The following is a 7,854-nucleotide window of genomic DNA, read 5'->3' on the forward strand; positions in this document are numbered from 1 at the left end:
TCAGATCTTATTACTTTCTTGTTCAAAACCTCCATGTATTTCCCATCATAGTATGGTAAAGTGTAAATACATCACTATAACTGCCAATCTTACCTTCAACCATTCTCCCTAAGCTTACTTGCTCCTTGGAGTTTTTGCAGGTCATGAGCATACCAACCTCTAACCTGACTCACAGCCTTTGACTTGTCCTTCTCTTTCTTGTGAATATTTTTTTCTTAGATAGTAACTTATCTCCTCCCTTTATTCAGAACACTACTCAAATATTAGTTTTCAGAGAGACCTTTCCAAACCAGCCCCTCTAATAGAGCCATCTTCTCAATTTATAAAAATTAAAATCAAGGATGTTTTTGACCTAAAGGATTAGCTATGCTCTTTTCCAACCATCCAAGAAGGATAAGTCAACAAGGATTACGACATTGAAGTAGAATGATGATTTTTATTCTGAAAAGTTGGAATCAGTCTTAGATCTAATTTGTCATACTTTAAAATGCCACATGAAGAACCGAAGGACATGTATTTCAATGATTTACATAATCATTAATGAATGGTAATTATAAAAACTAAGATTGTGCTGCATATTTTGTGAAATCCCAAAACCACAGCTTCAATTGCTGTGACATCAGAGCTATGTTGCCACTGATTTAAATTTTGCTGGTTTAGGTCCAAGCCATGTTTCAAAGGAATAGAATATTTCTCCTCGGGTCTTAGTTTTACTTCCAAAGGCAATCAAAGTACTGAAGCATTTATGAATGGATTAGAAGTATCAACCATCAATCATTGTCAGAATCTTATCAACTAGGAAACTAATTCCCCCAAAACATATTTTTGTTGAAATACTATTAGAATTGAGTCTTATATCAAAATAGCAGACATGAAAAATATGTCCACTTTTGAAACCGCAGGAACACAAGCAATGTGTCTTACTCTGCAGTTGCACTAAACATTGATTCAGCTGCCAGATGCAAGGTTCACTTAATCTGGGGATGCTTAGTGCAAAAATAATGAGGCTATTACTTTTTTAGCTTTGCCTCCAACCCAATAAAGAGAGTATTATTTTCTACTGTCAGGTGTCTTGTTATTAGATCACTAACATTTTCAAAATCATTCTGCATAAAGATGAGGTTAAAGCAATTCACACATAGCCACAAAACTTTCCCTTTTTAATATATGAGGGACAATAATGAAAGTTTATCAGAAGTATTTTCTCTCCCCATTTTGATGCCAGTTTTCTCATTTCATGACTCTACATAGTCACAGTTATTATAATACAAATGAATGTATACTTTAAAAAGGAGAAATAAGAACATACACAACCTATATCAGATGTCCATGAGTATAAAACAGGAAAAATAGATTTTGAAAATATAATGCCTATGAAGCTCCAAGCTAGGGAGATGAAGAATTGTCTAGCCAACAAGAATGTATATTTGAATCATCTTACATTTCAGAAAATGTTACCCAGCACAAATCCATGAGACAAAACTTTGTTAAATCTATTTTTTCAACTTTTTTCAATAACACATTTGGGATGAGAGCACTTTTATTACAGATCTGAGTCTGTAAATCATCACTGAAAATATGACTCTCTATGCTTTGTGCTCCTATTCTATCCTTTACCTCAGCCAGAATATCCTGGACATATGATGTGCACTCAAGGACATCTTGCTGATTACCTACTACTTTGTCACCCAAAATAAATTTCAACAACAAAAGGTGATCTGGTAGAGTGTTGTTTCTTTAAGTGCAATTCATAAAGCATTAATAACATTATTAAGAGACTTTATGTGGTATGATGACCCACTATTACGGTTTCATTTAAAATTTTTCATATATGTTTAAATGTATTGGAATACTCATCTATCCTCTTATTTCATAGATATTAAACTATGTATATTTACCAAATATCAAAAGTGACTCATTTAAGAAAATTAAAGTTTATTAAAGGTCATATTAGTTTGCATAAATGGCACAAATAAAAGGCATTCTCCTTCTCTTTACTGCACCAGTGTTGGTCAGGATTGAATTATATTCAAATCAACTCATTCAATGGCATTTTGTGAACCCCTAATCATTGTCAATTATTGTTGTAAAAGCAGAATTGTACCTATCCTTAAGGAGTTTAGAGTCTAAGATAGAAGAGAGGTAAGTATATATTTGAGTGTATCAATAATTCTAAGAGATAACTAAACATGGTAGTTTGAAAGAACTAGAAATACCCAATTGGAAGACCTTTAGCAAGGCTTTCTGGGAGAGGTAGCAATGAAGGGAAACTTGAAACATAGATTCTCACCATTTGGGATAAGACAAGAAAGATGTATTCCAGGCAGTAAATGGCAAAATAAAGCACTTACAATCATTCTCAAAGAGAGGAAAGTCATCTTTAAATACTACACTAGGGTCAGGGGGGATTAAATGTAGTATATTTCTAGAGGAAGCCACGGAAATGACACTTCACTTATTAGAATGGATTTTTTCTTAACCAAGATTTTGCACTGACCTTATTTTACTTATTTGGGATCTATCTCATCTTTGACTACAGAGGCGTTTTTAAACATGAATGACTCATTTGAAATCTATACTTGGAAATGTCATATTTTCTAAGACTCAACAGGGATTTTCTATATTTTTAAAGATCAATTTCTAGGGGAAAGGGTTTTATATATAAAACCTAATCCCTTGACATACTACACAAAGACAAAAATCCTTTAGAATTCATGATGCTTATTTCTAGTTCTGACATTTCTATCTTCAAAGGTGGCTTCCTTAATCATGGTTCAATAATAGGACTCAGTTCATCACCAGGTAATTTTTAATTACAGTAACATTAAGAAAACTCCTCTTAATATTAAGCTGTGGAGTTTACACCAAAAATACTTAACAATAAACTGCTAATCAGTGGATTTATTTCTTACCTTGATATAATTTTTCTATGGCAGTATCCTGGGTAAACAGAGAGATTATGTAGATTTTAAACTAAATTGCAATCCATTAATAATACATTTAATTTGTTTGTAATTATATCTTATAAATGTAATACATTAGTACATTGGATATACAGAGAGTATAGATTTTTTAGGAAAATGTATTGAATTGAAATTCTCCTGGGATTATTTCTACCTGGATACCCCACCCAACAGCAGAAGTTGACAGGCAATGATGCTAGAACACGTTCTACAGAGCTTGAAATATTGAGTAGAATTGATGGACTCAAAATAATTCCTTTCACTGCTTATTATCCTGAGACATTCTTACCCAAATTGTGTTTTGAGGAGCAGTCGTTCTTGGTAACATTAATCAGAATTTCAAATAATTTGTTAGATATTGTATACAATAAGGATCTGAGGATTTCTAAAGTTTATTATATCATTATTTTACATATACAGGGAAACGTGCACATTAAGATTCTCATTCTGTCTTCCTCAATGAAAATTTTTAGATAAATAGATAGATTTTAATTTGTGTCTTTCATCCTTTGAACAATTTGTGAAAGACACTACTAACATATTTAATTGACTGCAGCTTTTAATTCATCCTAAAATTTAGAAATCAATCAACAGGCAAAAGAACCAGCCAAACAAAATTTAAGTATAAAAGTAGGTGTTTGTTTGTTTTGAGAATTCATTTCTCTTAAATAATCTTTAAACTATCAAAGACAGGACAAGTTTAACTAAAATATGGGTTAGAAATTCAGGAAGGATACTGGGTGATAGAAATGCAAATAAAGTGAACCTAGCAATAACACTAGTGAGAGTAGTTTGAAATGACAGTGCATAATTTTCTACTTTTGTGTAGGGAAGGGAAGAATATAAGAGTACACGTTTGACTTCTCTGTATTTGCACAAAGAAAAACTGAAAATCTACACCTATAACTAATAAAACTATTATCTCTGGGGAATCAAGGACAGTACAGTGGAAAGGGACAAGGTTGGAACAATTCTTCTTGAAGTATAGATTTTATAGTTTAATTTTGAATCACATGGACGTTTCAAGTTAAATGTAAAAATTAAAAAAAAAACACTGATGCACTTTAAAATGCAAGCAATTTCTTTAGTTATTCATAAGAGTTCAATATTGAAATACATAATGGTACATCAATGTTCAGAATTGCTAAGAGAGCAATAGATAAAAAGAGGGAAAGAAAAGAGAAGAAACTGGTACAATGTTTGTGGAGCAAACATTACTAATTTAGGGAGGAATGCAACTATGAATTCTTGTTGAATATATGAGAGTTTGCAGTGGTTCATGGTAAATGGACGGTCACACACAAGCATAGCAGACATCAGAAGAATGACAAATAATATAATGAATTAAGGGGACACACTGATGGAAACTATTCCCCTTCTACAGACATTTGGGCAGTGAAGTTTTTGAACTGACATATTCCTTGAAGAACTGATGTAAAAGATGAATATTCTTTCTAGGAGGAGAAAACGCACATATACACATACACAAAATTGTGTTAAAACTTAGCACTGAAGTCCATGCATGGATCTCCAGGCACAAGCATTTTAATTTTAATTTTAATTTTGATTTTTTAAAAAAAGATTTTATTTATTTATTCATGAGAGACACACAGAGAGAGGCAGAGACACTGGCAGAGGCAGAGGGAGAAGCAGGCTCCATGCAGGGAGCCTGATGCAGGACCCGATCCCAGATCTCCAGGATCACATCACGCCCTGGGCTGAAGGCAGACACTTAACTGCTGAGCCACCCAGGCGTCCGCCTCCACATTTTAATAGATAAAAGTAGACACTAAGTCAAAGCAAACGTGGACTAATTCTCAGCACTGCCATTGTGGCTAAGTGACCTTGAAAATATGACTTAATCTTTCTGAGCCTCAATCTTCTTATCTTGAAAATGAAATTTCTGACCTCTCTGCTAATAGCATAAAGGGACAATTCAATAAATATTAAAAATTAATTATAATTATGATTCCTATAATATGATGGCTGTCAAAATAGGATTAGAAATTCCACAGCTGAATGAAAAGTTAGTTTGCCAAATCACAGTACAGTAGCTGATACATTCTATTTCAACAGTTTGGGGACAAACTGGGATTCCTTCTGATATTCAGGTGTAAGGGCTGTCATAGAATGGAATGTTTTTTCATTTCCCTATGCAAGTATTTTTCCTGTCATCATAATTTCAGGGAAACTAGACAGCATCCGCCATGCACTGGTGTTAGGCATTGGCGTTAGCCAGGGCTTCACTTGTTTCAAGGAGTGGAAACAGTAGAGTTCACTCAGTCAGGGAAAGAACTCCATTTTCTGGGGTTTTGTTTCTATTACAGTCATATGGAGAGGTTGATGGTCTGACTATCTAACTGGGTTCTTGAGGCAAATGCCAACTTTGAGAGTCTGGAAGTAGTTTCTAAGAGTGCAAAGAACAGTGTAGGTTGAGAACATTTGTTGAGTCGGTGTTATTTTGAATGTTATAAAAATATATGATTATATGGAATAACAATTTTTGTGTCACTGGTAGCTTCAAGATATGAGGTGCGCTAGCAAAGAACAGTATGCTAAGCTGTCCTTTCTTTGAAGGGGAGGTGAAAATTATATCCCGTTGGAATAATGCAAAGTTTAATCAAAAAGCTGTCAACTTTGCCTAACATCTTAAACCACTGGGATTTTTTTCCTATTAAGATAATATCAGTTTCTAACAAGGCAAAGACTTAGAAAAACCCACTAACCATTAGTCTATCAATATTTTTGCAATATTTGGTATTTTTGCAATTACACTTTGTGTAATTATATAAGAAGAAAATGAAAATAAGTTGAAAAATCAAATTCAGCATAAGCTGAACATTTGCTTCTTGCTTCATCCCATCAGGGAATTTGCTCTACTTGTTGCTCTGATCTCATCCTACCTCCTTGATGGTTTTCAAAGATAAGCTAACAATATTGAACTTAATATTTTGTGGTTTCAATCATGCAGGTCATTGGATGGCTATATATTTGGTATAAAAAACATGAGTAATAATCATATTTCATTCAATTTCTGTCCCACCAAACTATTAGTCTTTGGGGGGAAAAATAAACGTCTGAGATTTAAACAAGTTAACAAATTGATGACATGCATTCCTGACTAATTAGATGAAGCCCTCCCTCTATATGGCTCTTGACCTTTAATAGCCTTAAAAATATGAAGATTAAATCAATAGCTTGCTATCATGCATTTAAAGTGTGCCCTTCACTGTCGCTGAATGTGGCAATTAGGAGGACAGGACTTTAGAACAAGAATGTTTAGCTACAGCTGTTTCATGGACATAAATCATTCAAATCTATTCATTGTCACTTCTAACCTTCTTGAGAATGGCTTCAGTTAGATATAAATTCATTCTTTTCAAAACCTTCTAGTTCACTTTATTCAGTTAGTCTTGTATAGCAATAATCACATGCCCTGCTTTATTAGGATACAGTTCAAAGATTTGCTGTGTAGATTTTGCTTTCCCACCCTCAAGCTTCTCTTCATGCAATGGTAGCCACTTTAAGGTTCTTGGATGGGAAAACTATATTCTGAACCTGATCTTGTCCCTAAATCAAAGCCTTTTAGTCCAGTTTTTCTAAAAATAATTTGAAGTCTCAAAACATTTGGTTTCTCCATTGTTTCAGGCCCCTGAATTTACAGAACTTCTGTAACCTTTCACTTCTGCATAATACTTGCCAGTCCTCCCCTAGCTCATCTCTTTTATATAATACTTTACTAAGTGCTTGCAATAGCAACTGATCCTCTTTCCTAAGGTTTTGTTCTTGACCTCTTCTGCAGTGCTATTGAATGAGGAGGAACACGATCTATCTCCCAATCTACCATAAGCAAAAGTTTTACCAAACATGTTGCTACTGCATAACGTGAATCATTATCTTTTTCAGTCTCCAATGTTAATTATTTTTCACCAGGTCAATGTTGTGTGTTTTAGATTTTATTATGCCACTCCATTTCCAGTACCAATTTCTCTTCTTTTCAGGTTATCTTAGGCTTTGCTGAAGTAACAACTCTTAGAGTTCAGTGTCTAAACACGTTAATATTGCATTACGTGTCTTGCTCCATGCTACTCCATGTCCAAACAGGTTGGTACAAGGCTCAGCTTCACAGTAACTTGGTTATCCATGGCAAACCAAGCTCTGCCATATCACAACAGGGGCTACCATCTGAAACTTTAGCTTCTTTGGGATTCTCAGTAGAACACAGAGTATAGGGAACTGACTCTCCTTTTCTGCGCCTTAGCCCATAAATGGTGCACGGTCACTTCTGCTCATGGTCGATGGGTCAGGAATAGCCATTCAGCCCTGTGTAACTGAAGGAAAACAGGGCTAGAAAGGACTATTCATTGAATAGTGAAGACCTGCCATACTCTAAGTAAAACATATTGACCAATGATTTTGCAATTTTTTTCATATAAGTTTCCTTTGACCTCCATAGTCTTCCATTGGTGACTATAGCTCCTTTGATGTTACGTTACAATTCTACCTGAATTTTCAAACTTTCCTATAAGTCTCTTATATTCAGTAGAGATTAACTTTCTCTTGTTGACTAAAGTCAAAATCTCATCACTCTGGCCATTTTAAAAATGTTTCGATACCCTTAGTTAAATGACAATAACTGATAAAACACAAAATGTTAGCAATATGCGGGTAAAAAAATAGAGAACTATAGTTTCTAAGCCCTTGAAGCTCTGAAATGACAACTGCTGGCATATAGCATACTCTTTGAAATATGAACAAAAGGAAATGCATATTGAGAATGGTTGCTGATGTTCATGTTAATAATAGATTACAATGTCTTTTTAAAAAGTTTTAAACTTTTGCCTGTCAACTAAAAACACTAAAGTAAAATATTAAAGATATAGGCACCTCT

This window comes from Vulpes vulpes, chromosome 2, assembly GCF_048418805.1.
Source record: "Vulpes vulpes isolate BD-2025 chromosome 2, VulVul3, whole genome shotgun sequence".
NCBI lineage: Eukaryota > Metazoa > Chordata > Mammalia > Carnivora > Canidae > Vulpes > Vulpes vulpes.